The sequence below is a fragment of the Rhinatrema bivittatum genome, chromosome 8 (genome assembly GCF_901001135.1).
Source record: "Rhinatrema bivittatum chromosome 8, aRhiBiv1.1, whole genome shotgun sequence".
NCBI lineage: Eukaryota > Metazoa > Chordata > Amphibia > Gymnophiona > Rhinatrematidae > Rhinatrema > Rhinatrema bivittatum.
In genome coordinates, this window is record NC_042622.1 from 48,887,725 (window position 1) to 48,911,656 (window position 23,932).

The window sequence follows — 23,932 nt, forward strand, 5'->3', positions numbered from 1 at the left end:
AATATAGCTAGATAAACACCTAGATAGCTGGATAAACTTATTTAGCTAACTTTAGGACTGCTCTTTGGCATGACCAGACTTATCTGGATACGTTATATGGCTAACTCTGAATATTGGAGTTAACCGGATAAGTTATTCAGCTAACTTAACTCCAGCCCAGAATGCCTTTGACTTATATGGATAACTTTTATCCAGCTAAATAGGCATTCAGAGAAGTAGAAATTTAAACCCGCAGTTTGTCTGGCTTAAGTCCCAAACTTAGCTGGAAAAATTGTCTGAATATTGACTCTTTTTTTTTTTCAATATTTTTGTACCCAAAACATGCAATAATAAGCAGCAAAAAAAAAAAAAAGAATTATCTTGTTTCTTCTTTGAAATGTCACTGAAGTTAAAAGACAGAAAAACTGTAACAAACCTAGAGGAACATAAGCTGAAAGTGCAGGTAACAGACAAATCTCATCGAGGGCAGGGACTGGGCTGAAGGGGATCTCCAGGAGTCTCTTGTTAAATTATGATGTGATATATGTTATTTTATGTATTTTATGTTATTTATGTTATTATATGTATGCCCTCTCAGAAGAGGTGGTAAAGATGGGCAAGATCCTAAAAGCTTAAAGAAAGGGATGGAATAACAATTCTGCATGGAGGTAACCTGCACGGAGCAGCAGTTTCTACCTTTAACAGAAGGCATGGGGTTAACCTGCACGGAGCAGCAGTTACTATCCTTAATAGAAGGCATGGGGTTAACCTGCACGGAGCAGCAGTTTCTACCTTTAACAGAAGGCATGGGGTTAACCTGCACGGAGCAGCAGTTACTACCCTTAACAGAATGCATGGGGGTAACCTGCACGGAGTAGCAGTTACTATCCTTAACAGAAGGCATGGGGTTAACCTGCATGGAGCAGCAGTTACTATCCTTAACAGAATGCATGGGGGTAACCTGCACGGAGCAGCAGTTACTATCCTTAACAGAAGGCATGGGGGTAACCTGCACGGAGCAGCAGTTACTATCCTTAACAGAAGGCATGGGGTTAACCTGCACGGAGCAGCAGTTACTACCCTTAACAGAATGCATGGGGTTAACCTGCATGGAACAGCAGTTACTATCCTTAACAGAAGGCATGGGGGTATCCTGCCCAAAGCAGCAGTTACTACCCTTAACAGAATGCATGGGGGTAACCTGCAAGGAGTGTCAGTTACTACCCTTAACAGAATGCATGGGGTAACCTGCATGGAGCAGCAGTTACTATCCTGAACAGAATGCATGGGGGTAACCTGCAAGGAGTGTCAGTTACTACCCTTAACAGAATGCATGGGGATAACCTGCATGGAGCAGCAGTTACTATCCTTAACAGAATGCATGGGGGTAACCTGCATGGAGCGGCAGTTACTATCCCTAACAGAAGGCATGGGGTTAACCTGCATGGAACAGCAGTTACAATCCTTAACAGAATGCATGGGGGTAACCTGCATGGAACAGCAGTTACTACTTTTAATTGAAGGCATGGGGGTCTAACCTGCATGGAACAGCAGTTACTACTTTTAATTGAAGGCATGGGGGTCTAACCTGCATGGAGCAGTAGTTACTACCCTTAATAGAGGTAGTTACTACCCTTAATAGAGGTAACCTGCCAGAGTGCCAGTTATTACCCTTAACAGAACGCATGGGGTACCCTGCATGGAAGCAGTACTATCCTTCGCATGGTGTCTAACCTGCACAGAGCGGCAGTTACTACCCTTAAAAGAAGTCATGGGGTAACCTGCACAGAATGGCGGTTACTACCCTTAACAGAAGGATTGGGGGTAACCTGCATGGAGTGGCAGTTACTACCCTTAACAGAAGGCATGGGAGTAACCTGCACAGAGTGGCAGTTACTACTCTTAACAGAAGGCTTGGGGGTAACTTGCATGGAGTGGCAGTTATTATCCTTAACAGAAGGCTTGGGGGTAACTTGCATGGAGTGGCAGTTACTACTCTTAACAGAAGGCTTTGAAGTAACTTGCATGGAGTTGCAGTTATTATCCTTAACAAAAGGCTTGGGGGTAACCTGCACAGAGTGGCAGTTACTACCCTTAACAGAAGGCATGGGATTTGGAGTAACCTGCACAGAGTGGCAGTTACTACTCTTAACAGATGGCTTGGGGGTAACCTGCACTGAGTGGCAGTTACCCTTAACAGAATGTAAGGGGGTAACCTGCATGCAGCAGCAGTTGCTGGGTAGACTGGATGGACCATTTGATCTTTATCTGCTGTCATTACTATGTTACTATGTTATTGGAATTCACAACTGAACAGAGTTTTCTGGAATATGCAGAGCACAAGATTAAATAAATAACTAACTAAAAGACCATCTCATCCCATGGAGCTGAGCAGCTGAGAGCCCTCAGGAGCTTCTCAAACACGAACCTCTACACAAAACTAATGAAGCCTTCTTTCTGGGATGTGAAAGCAGGATAAAAAGATATAGCAGAATTAGAAAAGGTACAGAGAAGAGCAACCAAAATGACAAAGGGGCTGGAATGGCTCCTTTATGAAAAAAGGCTAAACAGGTTTGGGATCTTCAACAGAGAGGAGATGACAGAGAGGGGATATGATGGAGGTTTATAACAATCATGAGGGGTATGGAACAAGTTTGTACTTATTTACCCTTTCCTATAGTTTCACGGAGAGTCTCCTACTAGTATTTTTACTAACTGATGTCAGATTGAAAACAAAATTAACTAAGAATTTTTTCCAGTCAGCCTACAATTAAGTTGTGGAATTTGTTGCGGGAGCATGCTATCAAGCTGAGCTGAAAAAAAAAAGGTTTGGACGTGCTTCTGAAGGGCTGCTCCATCGGGGGCAATTAGCCAGGTAGATGAGGATTTGCCAGGAGTGGATTTATCATTAGACAGAGTAAGCAAAGGCCCATGGGTTGCCACCCTGTTGTGCGAGTCACTTGTTTTACATTATCAGCCGTGCTGCTGTGCTATCTTGTGGGGCGGAGGAGACAGCTGGCTTGTCCACATGCCTAACGGCAACCAAGGGTATAAATCTGACACAAGGGGTTGTCACGTCTGAGAATGAGCGATTAGGATCTGCTGGGTAAGTCCAAACGACTCGGCATGGCCACCAGCCAGAGGCAGGATGCTGCGCTCAGTGCAGCCAGCAGGGTACTTCTTATGTTCTTAAGAAACCTGACGGCAAACCACTGGGCAAGGGATATAAAACACAGGCTTCTTAAACCAGCGAGGAGGCTTCAGCGTCACTGCTGTCAGCAGAGCTAGCCTTATTATTCATTCAAAGTGATTGTTCAGCACTCACTGAAAGAACCTCTCCAGGAAACTCACCAAAAACCAGGGGGGGGAAAAATAAAAAATAAAAACCCAGCAGCCAAATTCCAGACACCTGGAACCTCTGAGGAAAAACTGGTAAAATCCTTAAAAGCCAATGCCTTTAGAGAAAGAATACCCATCTGTGTCTAACTGGAGTGACCACAAGGTGGCACTGCTGTTTCGTTTAAATCAGGTATCATGACAATATTCCTATGTCGATTGCACAAGCCAACTCCAGTCCTTAAGATCCACAAACAGGTCTGGTTTTCAGGATATCCATAAAGAATATGCACGAAATATATTTGCATACAATGGAGGCAATGCATTCATATCTATCTCATGCATATTCATTTTGGATATCCTGTATACCAGACCTGTTTATGGTGCTTGAGGACTGGAGTTGGCCACCCCTGGTCTATGATATTATGAGGCCAGAGGTGCTCAGACCGGTCCTTGGGGGGGTCCATCCCCCCCCCCCCCCCAAGAAAGTCAGGTTTTCAGAATATCTCTAATGAATATGCATGAGATTTATTTGCATGCACTACATACTATATATACAAATATTTCTCATGCATATTCATTAGGGAAATCCTGAAAACCCAGCTGGCTGAGGTGAAGGACCCAAAGACCGGTTTGAGCACCCCTGTTATTAGGGTTGCCACTTGACTCCATGACATAAGGCACAGGCTAATCCAACTCCTGGTTTTACCTCAATGTATACATGAACTTGTAGTTCTGATTGTCCCATTGATTATTATGAAAACCAGAATTGCAAAGTCCATGCATGTATTGGTTTAAAGCCAGGACTGGATTAGCCTGGTTCTTACGATAGGGAGCCAGGTGGCAACCCTAAGCACTAACAGGCCGATTCAGAAAAATGCGTGGGAGAGCGGGCGAGCGCACAGGCCACTCTCCTGGGTGCGCGATGCAGGAGGGTGGCCTATGCAAATTAGGGCCCACGGTAAAAGGAGGCGCTAGGGACACTAGCGCGTCCCTAGTGCCTCCTTTTTGACAGGAGCGGCGGCTGTCAGCGGGTTTGACAGCCGACGCTCAATTTTGCCAGCATCGGTTCTCAAACCCGCTGACAGCCACGGGTTCGGAAAATGGACGCCGGCATAATTGAGCGTCTGTCTTACGACCCGCGGGCTGATTTTTAATTTTTACTTTTTTTTTACTTTTGGGGCCTCCGACTTAATATCGCTATGATATTAAGTCGGAGGAAGCACAGAAATGCAGTTTTCACTGCTTTTCTGTGCACTTCCCCGGCGCCAGCAGAAATTAACGCCAACCTTTGGGTAGGCGTTAATTTCTGAAAGTAAAATGTGCGGCTTGGCTGCACATTTTACTTTCTGTATCGCGCGGGAATAACTAATAGCACCTGCAACATGCATTTGCATGTTGCAGGCGCTATTAGTTTTGGGGGGGGGGGGGTTGGCCGCGTGTTTTCAACGCGCTATTACCCCTTACTGAATAAGGGGTAAAGCTAGCGCGTCGAAAAACCACGTCCAAATGCGGGTTAACAGTGCGCACTGTACTGTATCGGCCTGAAAATAAGCACAGTCTCTCTTCTAGATTTTCCTGAGAAGGCAAGGGTCACACTCAATCCCAGGGCTAATTCCTTCCATAATCAGTGGGCTATAGAGCAGTAAAGCCAGGGTTCAAACCTCAGTACTGCTCCTCGTGACCTAAGACACTTTCCCTTCTCCTGCCTCAGGCACAAACTTAGATTGTAAGCCCTCTGGGGACAGGGAAATACCTACAGTCCCTGAATATAATCTGCTTTGAAGTGTCTGAAAGGCAGAATATAAATCAAATAAATAAATAATCCCAACAGCCCTGGGGTGTGGATTCTCTGAAAAGGGGGGGAAGGACAGCCTTCCAGTCCCCAAAGTGCGGGGGGGGGGGGGGGGGGGCAAAACTCTTCACTGGGTGTGGTTTATCTAAATGCTGGGTGGATGTAACTGCCGGCTAATTAGAATGGAGTCCAACTTAATCCTTACTGAAGCCGTTCTTCAAGGGGAACTGACTGGCATCAGACACATTTCTTCCTTGTTACAGCCATGTTCCAATTCAGTTTTTCCAGAACGTCTCTTTATCTGTGACTATGTCCCTAGTATTTGGGATATCCAGGATATCCTATGCTCCAGGGGCACGGGAAAGTAACAATTTCAGGCTGGCAGGAGGCTCCTGGATGTCGCAGAATTCCCTTTCCAAAAACACCTGAAGTCCTGAAGTCTCTTGTCTGCAAATCTTCATTTCCCTAGGCAGAGACTTTAGTGGAGTCCACCCAGATGAAATCCTCTTCCTCTAAGTTCTCCTTTTTAGAGGGTGAGAACATCCTTATCTCCCCACTCCTGGGCAGGAAGGATGGCAGCAAAATCCCCCTCTCAAAACCAAAAAAGGGCAAAAGCTTCAGAAAAATACTCAAATCAAATTCACACTATGCAGCGTCGTCATTGTCCATCCACTGGGCATGAGGTGGGGCAGCTCTTCCTACCCTTCCCAAGGCAGAGGACGTCCCTCCCCGAGCCGGGACTAGGGAATCCAAGAAAGCTCCCAAAAATAAACTCCGAAAATTCCTTAAACAATCGTGAAACCTGAGACTACCTCACCGAGCAGGCTGTGGACTAGAGAGGCCGGACGTGTGAGGAAAAATAGCTCCTTCTCTGTCAGCTGTTAAAAAAAGATCTCTCATCAGAAGCAAAGCACTGCATATCACCCCTGCCCGCATTCAGCAGGCAGGAGCAGAGCACTGCAGCCAGCACACAGGAGTGCCGTACCACTTCTAAATGCCTCTGCTGACTAAGGCCAACTATTGGAGATCCCAAGGGGGGAGGGGGCCTTTCTACATAGGTATACCTGACGTGCTCAGTGCCTTTCTTCTGTGTACAATATTCATATCTGCTAGAGAAACAGATAAGGCTTTGAGGACAATAAAACAAGAGCTTTAGTACTGGTGCTCGATATTAGTTGGCCATTTAGAGAAAAAGAAAAATATAACTTACCCCTTTAGTTTTTTTTGGTCTCAGTCTCATAGAGTTAAAAAAAAAATGCCTATTTAATATTTTGCCAAACCCTTCCGACCTTTCCACTGCCACTGCTACGAAGCTAAAATATTACAGCGTGACTGTGCTGTTCATCATCAGAACGCCTTCTTAGGCCTAGATGCACCATTTTTCAATAAATATAACAAGAATAGTGCCCATGAGAAGAAAAGGGGCATGGATAGGGTAATTTTCCTGAAACTGCTTCTCATAGCTATTTTACCACAACGTAGAGAGAAACAGAGAGAGAGCACTTCTGTAGAGGATCCTCAAAACGTTAACTATTTATACTACTGTAAGAGGGGGCACTAGTAACTCGGGGTGAGGATTGTGGGGTGGGGTGGGGTTTAGGAGGCAGTTTTACATGCGCAGTCGTACGTACGAACAGCACAGTTACCATCAGTGAAGATTTAATGTGATTTAGAGTGATGAAAGGTGAAAGAAGAGTAGATTGCACCCTAACGCAATTTGATGAATGACCCCACCTTAGTGATAACCTTCTCAGTGCTGAAGTATGATAACTGTACACCACACAGAGCTGAAGAGTAACAAGCCAAAAACAAGTGAAAAGAGCACTAATATAGTAGCAAATGCAAAGAGTTACTTTGACAATCATTTGCAGATCAAGAGCTGACACATAAGTGATTAAAAAGAGGTGAACCTAACCCAAAAGTTGAGAGATTGCTAACTGCAGCACAGGAAAGTGGACAGTATAGAAAAGGGTTTACAGGAAGCATGGGGAAAAAAAAAACTGGAAAAACAGACGACAGACACCATAGCACAGAACTGGCGAGGGTTTCCTGTCTCGTGACTGAGTGGGAAGTGCTGGCATCAGAGGGCCTGTGCACAGAAAGCCACAATAAGGTAGCACAGCTCCTCCTCTGGAAACTGTGCAAATACTAGTACAAACTTCCAGTACCAGCCAAGCACTGACATGACAAAACCTGACAGCACCGCAGAAGATGAAGACGTTGTGATCACCTCAGACATTTCCGTACCAGCTGATGAAAAAGCTCAGTGCCAGAAAAGCCAGACATAATGAATGGTGAAGGAGGAAAACACAAGAACAGTAGGGCTATGCAGGGAAAATATTTTCATTTTGTTTTCAATTTGTTTTTGTTTTCTATTGTTCTTCTTTCATTCCAGTTGCTCCATTTAAAACTTATTTTTCGTTTCAGCCATTCCCTTTCTGTTAGGGTCAATGAGTGCCTTCCTCCTCATTGACCTTAATAGAAACAAAAGGATACCCCCCTTCCGGAATTTGTCCCTGCCCCATGGTTCCCCACTCCCCCAGACTAATCCATTCCCTGGCCTGGAAGCCTGGCAGTTCCAGCCTCTTTTCTCCTCTTTGGCCACTGGTGGGATCAGCTCTGCTAGCGGTACTGGGCCATCTCTGCTTCTCTTTGGCCACTGGTAGGATGGGCTCTGCTATCGTCCCAGGCCTCCACTGACAGGATAGTTCCTCAGCAGTCCAGACCATCTCCCTTCTCTTATGAAAATGAAATGCTAATGAAATTAAAACAACATTTTGTTACCTTTTTTTTTTCTCATGTCGTTTCCAAAACAACACAGCTTGTTATGTTGGAGTTTTCATGCCTTTTGAAAATGAAAGTGCATACCTAAAGAACAGCATCACTAATAGATATATATCAGCTTCCAGTGACTACACTGTACAGTGTATGGAGAGACAGAAGATCCTCAGGGACCAGGATATGAAATGAGAGAAAAATACAGAAATTGTCCTAATTATCTTGGGCACCACAAGAACCTCTAAATGCACCTCTATATGTTTCCTGTACATATTACATCCTATGAGCTCTAGAAGGATGCCCTTAGGCACAATCAGGCCTATCCTGTAAAGTGCGGCCGCGTTTACCCTGCTCCTAAGCCGCTTTTAACTCACGTTCCGGCCGCGTTAGCCCTTCCTGCGATCCCGAATCCCCTTTAACCTACTCCTACCGCGTCCTAAATTCCCCAAGTAACCCCTTCCGCCCGCGGCATGTATATTGCATGCAAACGAGCGAATTAGCTCGATATTGCATGCAAACGAGCCAATTAGCTATTCCCCTAGCATCCCATAACCCGCGCCCCGACTAACGCTACCTTTCCCTGCCATTTTGTCGCGCGTTTAACCTGCAAACTTACCGCCTACCCTGACCCAGGCGGTAGAGGCATGGGTAAGGGTAGGTGGCAAGCTTTCCCCCCGCTCACCTGCCACGGCCGCGATCATGGGTGCCGGTCTCCGTGGCAGCCCCAGTCCTCTCCCCTCCTCCCGAAGCCAAAAAAACATCACGTCTTGAGCGGCCAATTGCACGCTTTCCCCGTGTAGGCGGCCATCTTGTTGGGAGGAGCTACGGGAGCCAGATCGTGTTCCTGCTCATGGCTGGCTGCAAAAAAGTAAGTTTTTTGCCGGCGTCCGGGCTGGGGGAAAGCTTCACCGTTGCTAGTGTCCCCCCTCCTCCCGGAGCAAGGCGGCTTTTCCGCCCTGCTCCGAGAGGAGGGGGGACACTGAAAAGTCATTTCGCCGCTGTCTTCGCCGTTGCTTCGCCGCTGTCAGTGTCCCCCCTCCTCCCGGAGCAAGGCGGCTTTTCGCGCCCTGCTCCGAGAGGAGGGGGGACACTGACAAGTCGTTTCGCCGTTGCTTCTGCGCTGTCAGTGTCCCCCCTCCTCCCGGAGCAAGGCGGCTTTTCCGCCCTGCTCCGAGAGGAGGGGGGACACTGAAAAGTCGTTTCGCCGCTGTCTTCGCCGTTGCTTCGCCGCTGTCAGTGTCCCTCCTCCTCCCAGAGCAAGGCGGCTTTTCGCGCCCTGCTCCGAGAGGAGGGGGGACACTGACAAGTCGTTTCGCCGTTGCTTCTGCGCTGTCGCCGCCGTTGCTTCCTGGTATCTGTCATTTCAAATGACATTTGAAATGACAGATACCAGCGTGGCGTGAAGCCTTAGGCCCGCGCACCCAGGATCCTGTATAGGCGCTCTATCCAGTATCCTGGGTTGCGCGGGCCTAAGGCTTTTCGGACGCGGCTTACATTTACATATAATTAGGCTTCAGGATCGAGCGGTAGGTGAGCTGCACTGTGCGGGCGGTAACCGCGGGTGCCGTAGGCACTAACGCAGCTCTTCCTACCGCTCGGTACTGGATAGGCCTGAATGTAAGTATTATGAAGAGTATTAGATCTTACCCTACACATTCTGGCCTACGAATGAGGTTCATTCCCGACACGATATGTGCAAAACAAAACCCATTTAGAGACACGAACTGAAGAGTAACCATATGAGAAAAGATGAGCAGAGAACTTGGCACTCCTGTTGTGGTGTATGATTAATTACAGACCTCTTGCTTTACAAATGGGCAAGTGAATTAAAAGCACCCCAAGGAGGAATTTAAAGATGTCAGTGAATACCTCACTGCTTACTAAAAGGACAAGGATTATTTTGCTAGTCAGCTAGTCCTGTTGCACTCAGGACTGGGAACTCTTTAGCGCACGGATTCAGTGCACTTGTATAGAATTTGTTCTACGGCATCTTGGTTTAGGGTAGCACATGCACACCAAAATAAATCAATACAAATAAAGGCAGAAGATCACCCTGGGGCTGAGACAGCAGGTTGTCACGATGTAGCTTGAAAAGAAAGATCCTGCGAAACGCGATGGGGCAGTTCTTATCTTTGTTGTAAATCTGTGCCCCTTGCATGTGCATCAGAGACAAGCTCGTCGGTGGAGAAGGCGAAACGTTGACGAGCCCTGCGATAAGGCCTCTGCTTGGACTATGGGTGTTCTCTGTGCTGCCTATTGCAGCAGGACGATCATACAATTGGGCCATGGCTGAAGGTGAATGACACCCCCAGTCCAAGTCTCACAAGGTCTTTAACAGCAAACCTGTTTTATTTAGCTGATTGACTTCTTTTCACCTTTTTACTTCTGCAGAAAGGACCAATTCAGGGGTATATTAACAGACATAATGACTATCCAGAGTAATCAGGAGCCTGAGACAAAGGATCTTTACGTGCAGTATAAAGGGCCAAATAACTAGTGCCTGAAGTAATCAATATAGAACCTGCTCAATAGAAGAACCAATCGAGTGTAGGCTTGTTTACTTCAGTCATCCTTCGCCCATACGGATGGAGATTTTACTCAGATCATTCAGTTTCCCTTTGAAAATTAGCCTGAAGGTATGCGGACCTTCAAACTACCCACCCTGCTGAAAAGTGCTGGCTTTGCCAGCGGAAGTAGTTTATGGCTGCAACACCAGATCCATTGGAGAGTGTAAGTGCTCAAATATTTAGGGGAAAGCAGATACTGGCAGGTAGGGTGATAGGATCCTCCCTTCGCGTGTAACTCTGTTACACTTCTGAGCCGACTGCCCTAACTGGGGTTAGGTAAGCACTTATTTCACTGCCGTGGAAGTGCCTATAGATGCCAGGGATTTTTCACCTTACCCTGGAGTAGGGTAGAGAGAGCTCTTCGATAATCAGAAGGTAGGACTTGGTCCTCTGTCCTCAGTTATATATCCATGTGACTAGCTCCGGGCCTGACAGGCCAATGCTATTTTGTTTTTAGTGCCTGCTATTTTGCTATCAAGCATTCTATGCAAATCAGCTCAGTAGCTAAACAATGCAGGCAGTTTTTCTTCTGGACTTTATCACAGAATGCGCAACAACAACATCCTGTGGGATAGTTACGTTTCTTGTGTTATAACATTTGCAAAGCATTTTTCACGTGTAGTTTAACTGTCCATACATAGTCAATGAACTGTTTTGCATAATTTTGCATCACAGTCACTCTTTAGCATTGAATTTGTGTGAAAACTTGCAAAAGGAAAATTCTGCACACTAAAAATACTGGCTGTGAGAAAAGTACAACTTTGCGCATTAAAAGGTCAAATAGCGCAGGTTATCCCGTTTAATGCATGCTAACACAGATTTCAGCAAACAAGCTTGCCTTTGACAATTTCGGCAGAACTTAGTCCATTGGCCTCCCAAGTGAGGAGAAGCAGAATTTAAGGTATGATTCAGGAACAAAGGCTTGCACATATTCCTGACACAGACACATGGAGAGCACATGGATTGCTGCTGTAATAGACAGGTACAGAGCTAGAATATTCTAGGTGGCCACCTAACCATTGGAACTAACATTTACCTGCTATACAGAACTGTAAATGTGGGATCCTGGCAGTTGTCCTCTGGTACTGATCCAGCTTACCTTCGTAAAAGCTGCATCTCCCCACCCTCTGCCCTGCACTGTATCTGCACTTTCAATGGTTATTTGTACCGCACAAGGAACCCCTGTGTGGATGATATCATGAAATATCCACAGATTATTAATACTGCTGAATTTAATTAGCCAACACAAATACTACCTTTGCTTTACTGACATGCCAGCAGGATTAGTATTAAACAATAAGACATTGTGAGGTCAATATTCACTAATGCAGTGAATGGAAAATCTGTCTGGGGACTTATATGCATAAATCTCCCTCTGAATATCTGCGGATAAAGTTATGTGTATAACTTTGTGCATAACTTGATCTGGATAAATTTAGGGCTGTGATTTCTCCGAACAGACTTGCATGCATACAGGCTGATGCAATATAGTGCACTCAGCCTAGCACACTATGACATGCGGTTGGATGTGCGTTTTGGTCATTCTAGAATAACTCCCGATGCAATAATGGGATTAGCATGTCCAAAATGTGAGTCCAAACCAGTGCGTAGATAATATTTTCCGGTGATAAGCAGGGCATTTAGCTTTGACGTGCTCATGACCTCGGGTTCCCGTGCTCCTCGAGCTCCCTCTCAGTTTTAGTTTTCCACGGTTACACTCGGATGTGTGGCTACTCTCGCCCTGACTAAAATTCAAACTGAAAAAAAAACACCCAAAAAACATTGCGCCGGACAACTGGAAGAAGAAAGAAGAAAAAATGCCAAGAAGCCCAGGTTTTAAATATTGTATCTGCGGCAAAATTATGTCGGTGACCGATGGGCATAATTATTGCTATTTATGCCTCGGTCCCGACCATGATCAGGCCACGTGCAGGGACTGTGGTAAAATGTCCCCACGGGCCAGAAGACAACAAAAGGAAAAAATGGAAAGGTTGAGGCAAACATATGCCCCCTCTCCGACGGATGATCGATCGACCAAGTCTTCCCCGGGTGGGCATAAGCCCCAATCCGAGGCCCCTCGACGCGCGCACTGCGTCACATAGTGAATCGGCATCCACACATCATGCGTCGACTCGTTCCGCAGACTACGACACATGCGCCGTTAAAACCGGCATCGCGTCCTGCGTCAATGCCTCGTACGATGTTACCGACGCATGCATCGACTCCATTAAAGAAGTCGATTTCTACGACGCATCTTATCAATCTACGACGCAATTACCAAATAAATCGGGGAAATCTTTTTCAAAGATGAAACATACTATAACTCCATCTCAGCAAGGAGGTCATCACTCTCCCTTATCAGTTTTGTCAGATGTTGTTATTGAGAACTCTCCAGGGGGCTGGGAATCATCCCCAGATTGTGGAGCTCGTCCTAAACAATCCAAAAAGAGACCAAGGTCTCCTCATTCATCAGTCCCTAAGACGCCATCTAAACAATCAAAAAAATCGACCAGATTACCTGACCATCCACATTGTCAAACAGCTGAAGAGACAATATCTCAAATAACTACGCTGTTACATACATTTTTTCATGGTTTACCATCTGATCCTAATGTTTTACCACCAGATCCTCAGATTCATACATCACCTCAGGTTTCTCCGGATCCAGCTCATAACCAGCCATCTCCACAACCATCACATTCCCCTCTCTCTTCTGTTCACACTATCTCACCAGATCCTTCTCCGATATCATCGCCTGGAAGTTCAACAGGTATTCCATTGGACCCTCCACAAGATCTTCCTCAACCAACTTCTCCACTGGAAGATTTAACTTACGCTAAATTCCTAGAGAAATTGGGGTTAGCCTTAAATATAGAAACTCGAAAACTTCCAGACCCAAGAACTGAAGTTATGGGGATTCTCCAAATACTAGACACGTTCCATCTGAACCAACTGTTCTACCTCCCCACCAAATATTGGAGGGTCTTATGGATAAAGCTTGGGATACTCCACACCTTCTTCCATCTATTTCTAAGAAAATAGATTAAAAATACAGAATGCAAAAAGCCTCCTACTACTAAAATGTGCAGGTTCCTCACAATTCAATAGTCGTTGAATCGGTAATGAAGAGAGCCAAGAAAAACCGACTATACTCCAATACACCTCCCAGAAAGGACAATAAACTCTTAGACGACTTTGCAAAAAAGATTTACCAACATCCTATGCTTAATTCTAGAATTAACCATCACCAGTTTTATATTATGCAATATGTATTCAATTGTACTCAACAGCTGCAGCCCTTCCTAACTACCTCACAAGGAGATGCTCCACTGCCTCAGCCCTTCCTGGACCTGCAGGAAGGCTTACGTCATTTGTTGCGGATATCATATGAAGCCTTGACACCTCTGCGAGATCATCAGCTACTTCCATTTCTGCTAGACATCTGGCATAGCTCAGGGCCAGCAGTATTAGAGAAGATGTACATGACCGGCTAACCAATTTGCCTTGCAGACCAGATAATCTCTTTGGGGAGAAGCTATGAGAGACAGTTTCTCTTATTAAAGAACAGAATATAGCGATCCAGTCTTTAACGACACCTCTGGATATGCCTTCAACATCTAAGCACTTCTTGGGTCAATATAAAAGAGGTTACTACTATCGCAGACCATACCGCTACTATCAACCTTACCAACCTAGTTATAGGCAACAGCCTTTCCAACCTCAGAGACAGCAATCCCAGCTGCAAGGACAGAGACCATGGCAAAGAACACCAAGACAACAAAAACCACAAACCTCTCAACAGACACCAATGAAGTCTTTTTAAATCATCTTGCCACAACAACAGTTCACGTGGGGGGAGACTATCCTTATTTCATTCCCAGTGGTCCACAATCACCACAGATCGATGGGTGTTAAGTATCATACTTCAAGGGTACCAGCTACATTTCAGCTCCTTCCCAGCTCTTCCACATCTCATCACTTCCAAGACTCCTCAAAATCAAGTCCCTTCTCTCATGACGGAAGTTTCCATTCTCTTTCGCCAGAGGGCAATCAAACCAATTCCTTCTTCTCAAAAGGAGAATAATTTCTACTCCCAATATTTCCTCACTCTCAAGAAGTCGGGAGGCTTACGCCCTATTTTAGACCTTTGAGCCCTAAACAAACACCTCACAAGAGAAAGATTCAAAATTACTTCTCTCAAAACAGTACTTCCCTTTCTACATGCGAACGACTGGATGTGTTCACTGGATCTAAAGGATGCATACACTCACATACCAATCCACAAGGATTTTTGGTGTTACCTTTGTTTTCAAGTTGCGAATCATCACTATCAATACAAGGTACTCCCATTTGGTCTTTCCTCTGCCCTGCGAGTATTCACGAAATGTCTTGCTGTTGTTGTGGCACACTTACACAAACAAGGAATAAACATATTCCCTTACTTGGACGATTGGCTTCTGGTATCTCCCAATCCACAACACCTGAAGCAACAAGTGGAATGCACGCTCCTTTGTCTACAAGACTTGGGATGGATAGTGAATTACGAAAAATCTCAACTCCATCCCTCACAAACCATTCAATTCATAGGAGCATTGATTCAAACACCAATATCTAGAGCTTTTCTCCCTCTGGACAGAATCAAAACCTTTTTAAATCATCCCTTTCTCAGACTCTTTTACGTCGGACTCTTTTATGTCCAGCTCATCAAATAATGGTGTTCTTAGGACATATGGCGGCAGCAATTCATGTAGTCCAGAATACCCGTCTACACATGAGATGTCTCCAGTGGAGTCTAAAATCTCAATGGAACCAGCTGAAGCAGCAACAGGCCCACAAAGTATGGGTGACACGCTCCATGAAAAAAGACATCAAATGGTGGCTCCAACCGCCTGTTCTGAATGAAGAAAGTCCCTTCCAGCTTCCCCCTCATCAGATAATACTCACAATAGACGCATCTACAAAGGGCTGGGGTGCCCATCTCTTACATCTAGACACTCAGGATCTTTGGTCAGAAACAGAACAAGGTCTCCAAATAAATCTGCTGGAATTAAAAGTAATCAAGAACTCTTTGATTGCATTCCAGTCATGGCTACAAGAGAAATCAGTAATAATCCATACCGATAATCAGGTAGCCATGTTCAATATCAACAAACAAGGGGGATCGGGTTCGTTGACACTTTGCAAGGAAGCGGTTCAGATATGGGAATGGGCAGAACGCAACAAGATCTTCTTACAGGCGTCCTTCTTTCCAGGTCTTGCGAACACGAGACCAGACAAACTAAGCAGAGTTTTCCATCCCCACAAATGGTCGCTCAATCAAGTGGAAGCAGATAAGATTTTCGCACACTGGGGAACTCCGGACATAGACCTCTTTGTATTAGAAAACAATCGGAAGGTGCAAAAGTTTTGTTCTCTTCTTCCCAGTGCACACAGAATGTCACAAGACGATTTCCTGATTTCTTGGGAAAAAGGCCTTCTGTACGCATTTCCTCCCATTCCGCTAATTTCACGCCCAGTCCAGAAATGTGTTGCGGACAAATCAGACCTAATCCGAATCACTCCAGTGTGGCCGAGACAACTGTAGTATCCTTATCTACTTCGTCTCTCAGTCACTCATCCAATACTCTTACCGAAAGACCCCTTTCTCCTTTCTCAAGACGCAGGGAATCTGATTCACCCCATGCAGTCCACCCTTCATCGGACAGCATGGAGATTGAATGGCAGTTACTGAGTTCCCTGAACCTTTCTCCAGACATTTTGGATGTCCTCATAGCATCACGAAAGCCTTCTACCAGAAAGAATTATGCCTTCAAATGGAATGGATATTCAAAATGGTGCACCAATCAGAGGCTTGACCCTCTATCTTGCCCACCTGAGACACTGTTAACTTATCTCCATCATTTATCCCGTTCAGGCCTGGCAGTAACTTCTATTAGGGTACACCTTAGTGCTATTGCAGCTTACCATCTCACGAATGAAGGCTGTTCCATCTCTACCCATCCGTTAATCTCCAAGTTCATGAAAGGCTTGCTTCGTCTGCACCCGCCTTTCAAAAAGCCAGTAGTGCCATGGGATATTAACATAGTCCTTGAAGCATTGATGAATCCACCTTTTGAGCCCATGTTAACCTCCACACTTAAATTCTCGACGTGGAAGGTGCTTTTTCTAGTGGCTATCACTTCGGCCAGAAGAATAAGTGAACTTCATGCGCTAGTGATCAATTTTCCATATCTTCAATTTCACCATGATAAGGTGGTTTTACGAACCCACCCTTCATTTCTGCCGAAGGTAGTATCTGCTTTTCATCTAAATGAAACAATCTCCCTTCCGGTTTTTACCCCAAAACCACATTCTGACGATTGACAGAAGTCTCTTCATACCTTAGATTGTAAAAGAGCTTTAGCGTATTACAAGAACAAGACAACCTCACTCAGACATTCGTCTTAATTATTTGTCTCCTTCAACCGAAACAATCCAGGTCAAGCGGTATCAAAGAGAACACTCTCTAACTGGCTTACCGCCTGCATCCAATACTGTTATTCTACAAAAGAAATGCCTCTTACTGGTCCTGTGAAAGCTCATCAGATTAGAGCCACTGCAGCTTCTATAGCGCACATTCAAGGAGTGCCTATCCAGGAAATTTGCAGAGCAGCAACCTGGTCGTCTGTTCATACGTTTACATCACACTACTGTCTCGATCAGAAGTCTGCTTCAGATTCCTCCTTGGGATCTGCAATTCTAAAAACCTATCCACCTTCCATTGGTTGCAAAAAAAAATAAAATTTCAATTTGGTAATATCTTTTTGCAACCTATGTTCTTGAGACTCCCACTATGCATGGCTAAATGCCCTGCTTATCGCCAGAAAAAAGCAAGTTTGCTTACCGTAAACGATGTTTTCTGTAGATAGCAAGGAATTTAGCCATGCATTCCCACCCACCTCCCTGGACAGCCTTCCATCCTCACAACACCTACACCAGTACTTAGCTTGGAAAATCAACTGAGAGGGAGCTCGAGGAGCGCGGGAACCCGAGGTCATGCACACTTCAAAGTTCTTCGAGCTAAGAGAGTAGCTCCGCCTTCGTGACATCACGGATGACGTCACCCGCTATGCATGGTTAAATTCCCTGCTATCTACGGAAAACACCGTTTACGGTAAGCAAACTTGCTTGTACTCATCACATTCCACATTGATGAGGCTATTAGCTAATACTCCCGATGTAAAAATTCACTGTGTGCATATCACAAAAATTAACACCAGCCCCGAATACTGCTTTTCTGTGGTTCTTCCGACTTAATATCATCGCGATACTAAGTAGGAGGAACCACAGAAAGCAGCATCATGAAAAAAGTCTCAACGCAGTCAGGTTAGGAAAAACGGATGCTCAATTTACCAGCATCCGTTTTCCTAACCCGTGGCTATGTGCCATTATTTATTCTCAAGTGAGCAGTGGAGCACCTTTTATCTGAAGATCCATTATCACGTCTCCTGGGCGCCCGATGCCAAGGACGTGCTAGGGATGCACAATTTATCCCCAGCGCATCCTTTTTAGCGCGACACCTCATTAACATATCCGCTTCGGGTGCCCAGGAGAGGTGGATGGACGCGCATTAAGAAAACAGGTGCGCAGTGTGAGAGCCCATTTTCTAAGCGCTTTTATTGAATCAGCCCCATAATCTTTAGCCTGACTGTGCTGAATATTTGTGCTCATCAACTAATGTTTACCCCCACCCCTAGAACATGTACACTGAGGCCCCTTTTATGTGTGCACAAAATGTATGCAGTCGGTGAAGGGGAAATATTGAAAGCTTGACTTTTCGTGTGCGAAACTTGAAAAGTTAACAGCACAAAAGCTTTCAATATTGACCTCTATGGTGTTTGAAGGGTCTTGTATCACAGCTTATATGAGCCTGAGACTACAGACAGATATTTTTAAACAGTCAAGAAATGTAACTATCCTCAGAAATATCCAAGGCAGTGCTGTGCTACTGGCTCTGTGAAAGGATTTCAATGGAAAGAAGCAGGCTTTAATGCTCCAGGGCCAGTTTAACAGCCAAGAGGATAGGTGAGGGGAAGGAAGGAGGAGATGAGAGCCTGTCAGACATACACTTGGCTTTAGATTAAATGAATTTTAATCATGGCTGTTTCATGAACAGACTGCTTTGGAAAAGTGGTTCTACAGTGATTCTTTTCCCTTGGTGCAATAAAGGTCATCCTCCTAACTATCGGAGGCACACCGGCTTTAATAATTATCTGTCTATACTAAGTACAGTAGAGCATCTTTTATCTGAAATGGATGTTTTTTTCCCAGATAATGGGAGTTTTTCCAGATATCGGAAGATATGAAGCCAACCAATTTTTGGATAATAGAAGGCTTTCTGGACAGTGGAACATGGCTGGGGGACTGCAGTTCTTTCCGAATAATGGGAGTTTCCAGATAATGGATCTCAGATAAAAGGTGCTCCACTGCTCACTTGAGAATAAATAATGGTATCTGCTTTTTAGTTTGCCACCCTAGTTTGGGTGTACGCCGGGCACAGGATTCTGGAATTTGAAGCACGTCTAAAAAATAAACGAGTAAAAAACACAACGAAAGGCAGCACAGTTTGACAGGTGAGTGGCCAGAAGGTGGCACCACGTCTCAGTTTATTGGACACAGGCGGTATCACTCAGTGGATATGTAAGGACGTGGTGGGGGAATCTTATATTGGCTGCCAGTGACACAGAGGTTGCAATATAAAATTGTAATGCTGGTGTATAAGTCCTTACAGATGGAGTGTCCCTGGTATTTGAAGGAACTGCTGGAGGAAAATATGCCTCCCCGCAGACACTGCGGTCAGAAAATAAACTTTTGCTCAAAGTTCCAACATATAAAGTGCACCACTTGTAAAAAAATTTGAAAAGGGGGCATTTTCAAATATTGGCCCTGTTCTCTGGAGTGAACTTTCACGACAGATGAAGATAGAAAATGATATTAATATTTGAAAAAGAAGTTGAAGGCTTTGCTTTTTAAACAGGCTTTTGATGTTAATTATAGACAGCAGTTGGGGTGAGCCGAATCATTGTTTGAATTTATGTGTGAAAGTTAGTCCAGTTTGTCAATGTGCTTGTTTTATGTGTAATTTTATGAATGTTTTCAAATGTAACTCGCCTTGAACAAGTGTTGTATAAGTGGGCTCTAAGCAATTAAATAAAATAAACCTTGCTGAGGGTCACGTTTCAATGTTTTTCTGAACTGTGTGCTCCTCCAATTTCCCAGCCCATGACTGGGACCTCCAGTACCGTGCGTGACTTGTGCTGGGAGCAGGAAAGGGGTGTTCGGTCTCCATCCCGCCTCTGAAAGCGCTTGGTCCCTGCCTGTGGCTTCTGCTCTGCTGGATCCCTAAGGCACAGCAAACTGAGATTGCGGGGAATCAGCGGAGTGGGTGACTTGATGGGAGTCATGCAAGAGCGAGCTCGCCTCTCTTTCCATAAAAAATGAAGAGCAACAACAAACTCCTCTGTCCTTCCTTGTGGCTTCTAGGATTAGTTTGCATGATCTTACGTAGATCGGAGTAAACTCAGAAATAATTTACCAGAGATAATGCATATGTGATAGGATACAGTAGCCCCAGGCCTCTTGATGCCTTGTATGCAAAATGAAACACAAAATCTAACGAGTAAGGGAGAGAATTTCAAATGTGGAGTGAAGAGAGAACAATAACATCCTCAGGGTCAGGGAGAAGCTGAAGGAAACCTCGGCAAGATCTGCTGCAGAGAGCCTTCTGTCACCTGACTTCCATACCCGATCAAAGGGCAGGATGGACAGGGGAAAAATGTTACCAAGTAGAGTAAAGCAGCAGGCAGCGTAAGATTATAGCGACCATGTAGCTCCATACAGTAACGGGTAGGCTGATCAAGTCCTGGTTTTACTCCATTTTCACTTCTGGACTGGACTTGCACTTTCAGTTTCTTTAAGAGCAACATGAATACAATTCCAGAAATGCAAAAGGCATCAAACCAGGACCTGCCCTTTAAGACATGGAGCTACCTGGTCACCTTAGAATAATAGTGCACAGGAATACTCCCTGCCTGCCTCCAGGCCATTACAGGCAAGTGAACCCGCCCAGTTTTGAGAACTCCCATACCAATACAATGCAATGCAATACCTGGCTGGTATGTAAGTTAATAAAATACAGCAATACCCTAGGCACAGGGAACAGCAAAAGCATTCCCAGGAAGTTCATTTCCCTATATTCCTGGGATAAGCCAAAGCTGGCAAGAGTGGGAAAATGATCAGTGCAGCTGGGTCCTCACTGCTGGATGCTGAAATGGGTTTTTGAAGGACTCCAGGACATGATTTGTAGTGGATGTAAGGAACTCTCATACCAGCTTTTCTCCCTATTATTCCAGTTAGGGTCAATATTAGGGTGAGAAGTTAGCTTTCCAGTTCAATTTTATTTTTTTCTAATTTCTAGCCTGCATCTTCCTGATGCTCATGGTGGGGATACAACAAACAAATAAATAAATATTTATTTATTTATTTATTTATTTATTTATTAGTTTTTATATACCGGGGTTCCTGTATAAAATACATATCACCTCGGTTTACAAGGAAATAAAACTACGATTTACATTGAAACGAGAAAAAAATATCATCAAATAACAATAACATGCTAAATTTATTTTCTTCCGCTGCTTAAAAAAAATGTAAGAAATGCTCATGAATCATAGGAAACTTGTTTGATAATTAAAAATTTTACTTATGGTCTTGTCTGAATGAACTGAGATGGGAATTAGGAAAGAAGGCAGTTTATGAAAAAGCTCATAAATAGTTATTAGCCAGGTAGGCTTGGGAAAGCCATCGCTTATCCCCGGGAGTGAAACAGATCAACTTTTTGGGATCTGCTGGGTACCTGTGACCCAGACTGGCCACTGTTGGAGACAGAATGCTGGGTTCGGTGCACCTTGGTCTGACCCAGTGTGGCACTTCTTATGTCCTTATCTGTCCCAACAGCAAGATTCCAGGGAAGCATGGAACTGAGTGTGTGTAACATGTTTATAAGAGAGATGTCCCCTCCTAAGTGTCAACAGAAGGTGGGAAACCGAGAAATGTTATAGGAAAAGTGCAGAAATCTTGAAAGCTGATCACATTTATTTATTTATTTATTTATTTATTTATTTATTTATTTATTTAGATGTTTTATATACTGTCATCATGCCAAAATTCAGGTTATGGTAGTGTAAAGAGTTGTCAAACACGTACACTGCGTGAAAAAAAAATAATGAAACCCCATGTCTGTTGCAAACACAATTGTTTGAGGAGATCCAATAAAATATGAAACCTGCACTGGTTAGCAACACCAAAATGCTATATATTTAACAAGAACATGTCTGTTCTTTGCAGATTTGTTGCATTTTTTTTTTATGAGGCAGTTTCCTCCTACTCCTTTGTATTTCCAGCTCAGTTGGAACCAGGGCTGGGATCTGGCACTATAAGCTTTCATTTGTGAATGCCCGAGGATTGCTTTTCTCCTATTTTATATCTCCTCTCAGCTTGCTTTGGTCTCATTATTTTGGTGACAGCTCAAGGCCAGGCGTGATGCATCAGGAGCCCTGCAATCATGGGCAGTTATAACCCTTAAGAGAAAAATGGGGGTAACCTGCACGGAGCGGCAGTTACTACCTTGGGAAGCTTGCTGGGCAGACTAGATGGACCATTTTGGTCTTTTTTTGCTGTCATTACTATGTTACTATGTAATCTGGCCCCTAGGTGTCACTGTTGCATGAAATCTAAGACCCCATGGGACTGTCTCCCATGGGATACTTAACTGCCACTGCACAGACTGTCCTCCATGGGTTTGGTACCTGGACAATCTCAGCTTTCTGCAGGGATATGTTGAAATTTTGGGCTCCCTGGTAGCACAGCTAGGATTTAGATAACTCTTCGCCTTTCAACCAACACCAATGAGCTGAAGTGACTTCTTTTCTCAATGCTTTTATGTGCTCCTGTGATACCTCACTCTCTAAGGGTGGTGCCATGTTGCAGAATTCATATTAATTCCTGTTCCATGGAGAGTCCACTGCAAAGTCAAAACACATACCTGCTAGTTTAGGAACTTGTAATTATTTATTTATATGAATTAAGAAATATTATTCTTCCTTCTCTTCTCTCCTTGTTAGAAGCTGTCACACAGATTGACAATCAAATCTGGCAGCCAGACTTGTCAACTCTAAGGTGGCTCTATGTATATTTCTGAAGTATTAAATTGCAAAGCATGCTGTTGGTTATGGCTACCAACTCGTTATTTATTTTTTGTGATTTTAATCATTGCGCTTATTGTTACAATGCAGCATGCGTGAACTGCTTTGACTGTGCACAGAGAAGTGGCATATAAAAGTCAATAATTAAATAATTCCATTCAAAATTTATAATTAAATTAACACAGAAATTGTTTTCTTAAGATGCCTGAGATGTCCTACAGATGAAAAGTGGAACCTTTTGTTGGAAGATTTGCCACTCACATCTGGGTCCTGAGTGCCCGTAACTGAAGCGAGAATAGGGCAAATTCCCTGGAGGAAGAGGGTCATAAAGCGACTTGCCCAAGGTTGCTCAGAGAATCAGCAGAAGGGGAGTTTTGAACTCAAGTCCCGGGACGTGGGCCTGAAACACGGTTCCCATGTGTCAACCTCAAGAGCAGGACTTCCCAATCCTGTCCTGGTGAGCCCTCAGCCAGTCAGGTTTTCAGGTAAAGTTGCCTAGACTGGGTTTTCAAGGAAAGCAAACCTATCTCATACATATTTTGCAGGCCTCACAGCTGATGCCAGGATAGTTAAAACAGAGCCCGTGTAGAATGCCAGAGTCACAGGCTGACCGTGGAAGATCCTGTCACAGTGGAATATATCACACGTTACATTGCCAGCCTTAAGCAGCGCTATACCCAGAGTAATGGGCGCAGACCCTTTGGGATATCTGCCTTGATTGTAGGGTTTGACTTTGATGGGACTCCCAGGCTCTACCAGACGGATCCCTCTGGCACGTACCACGCGTGGAAGGCTAATGCCATTGGCAGAGGAGCCAAATCCGTGCGAGAATTCCTGGAGAAAAATTACACTGACGAAGCTATCGAAACGGATGATCTCTGTATTAAACTCGTTATCAAGGGTCTTCTTGAAGTTGTACAGTCAGGGGGCAAGAACATAGAACTAGCGGTCATGAGAAGAGATCAGCCACTTAAGATCTTAAACGTGGAAGAAATTGAGAAGTATGTTGCAGAAATTGAGAAAGAAAAGGAAGAAAATGAAAAGAAGAAACAGAAGAAGACAGCATAGCTGCATTGTATTTTGGTGATTTTAGTTCCCTGGAAGAATCCTTCAGTTACTCTCAACCTATCTAAGTTCAACACAAGGACATCAAATGTTCACTTTGATTACCATTTAATTCAATTTTGTATAATTAGTTGACTCTCTTGACAATGTTATTTAATGTTGCATAATTG

The 23,932-nt window shown here is 44.4% G+C and overlaps 1 protein-coding gene across 1 annotated transcript in view; it reads right to left on the reverse strand.

The window, feature by feature from the left end:
- DLGAP4 (DLG associated protein 4) overlaps positions 1 to 23,932 on the reverse strand; it is a 612,818-nt gene that overhangs the window by 131,296 nt on the left and 457,590 nt on the right. The window lies entirely within an intron of this gene.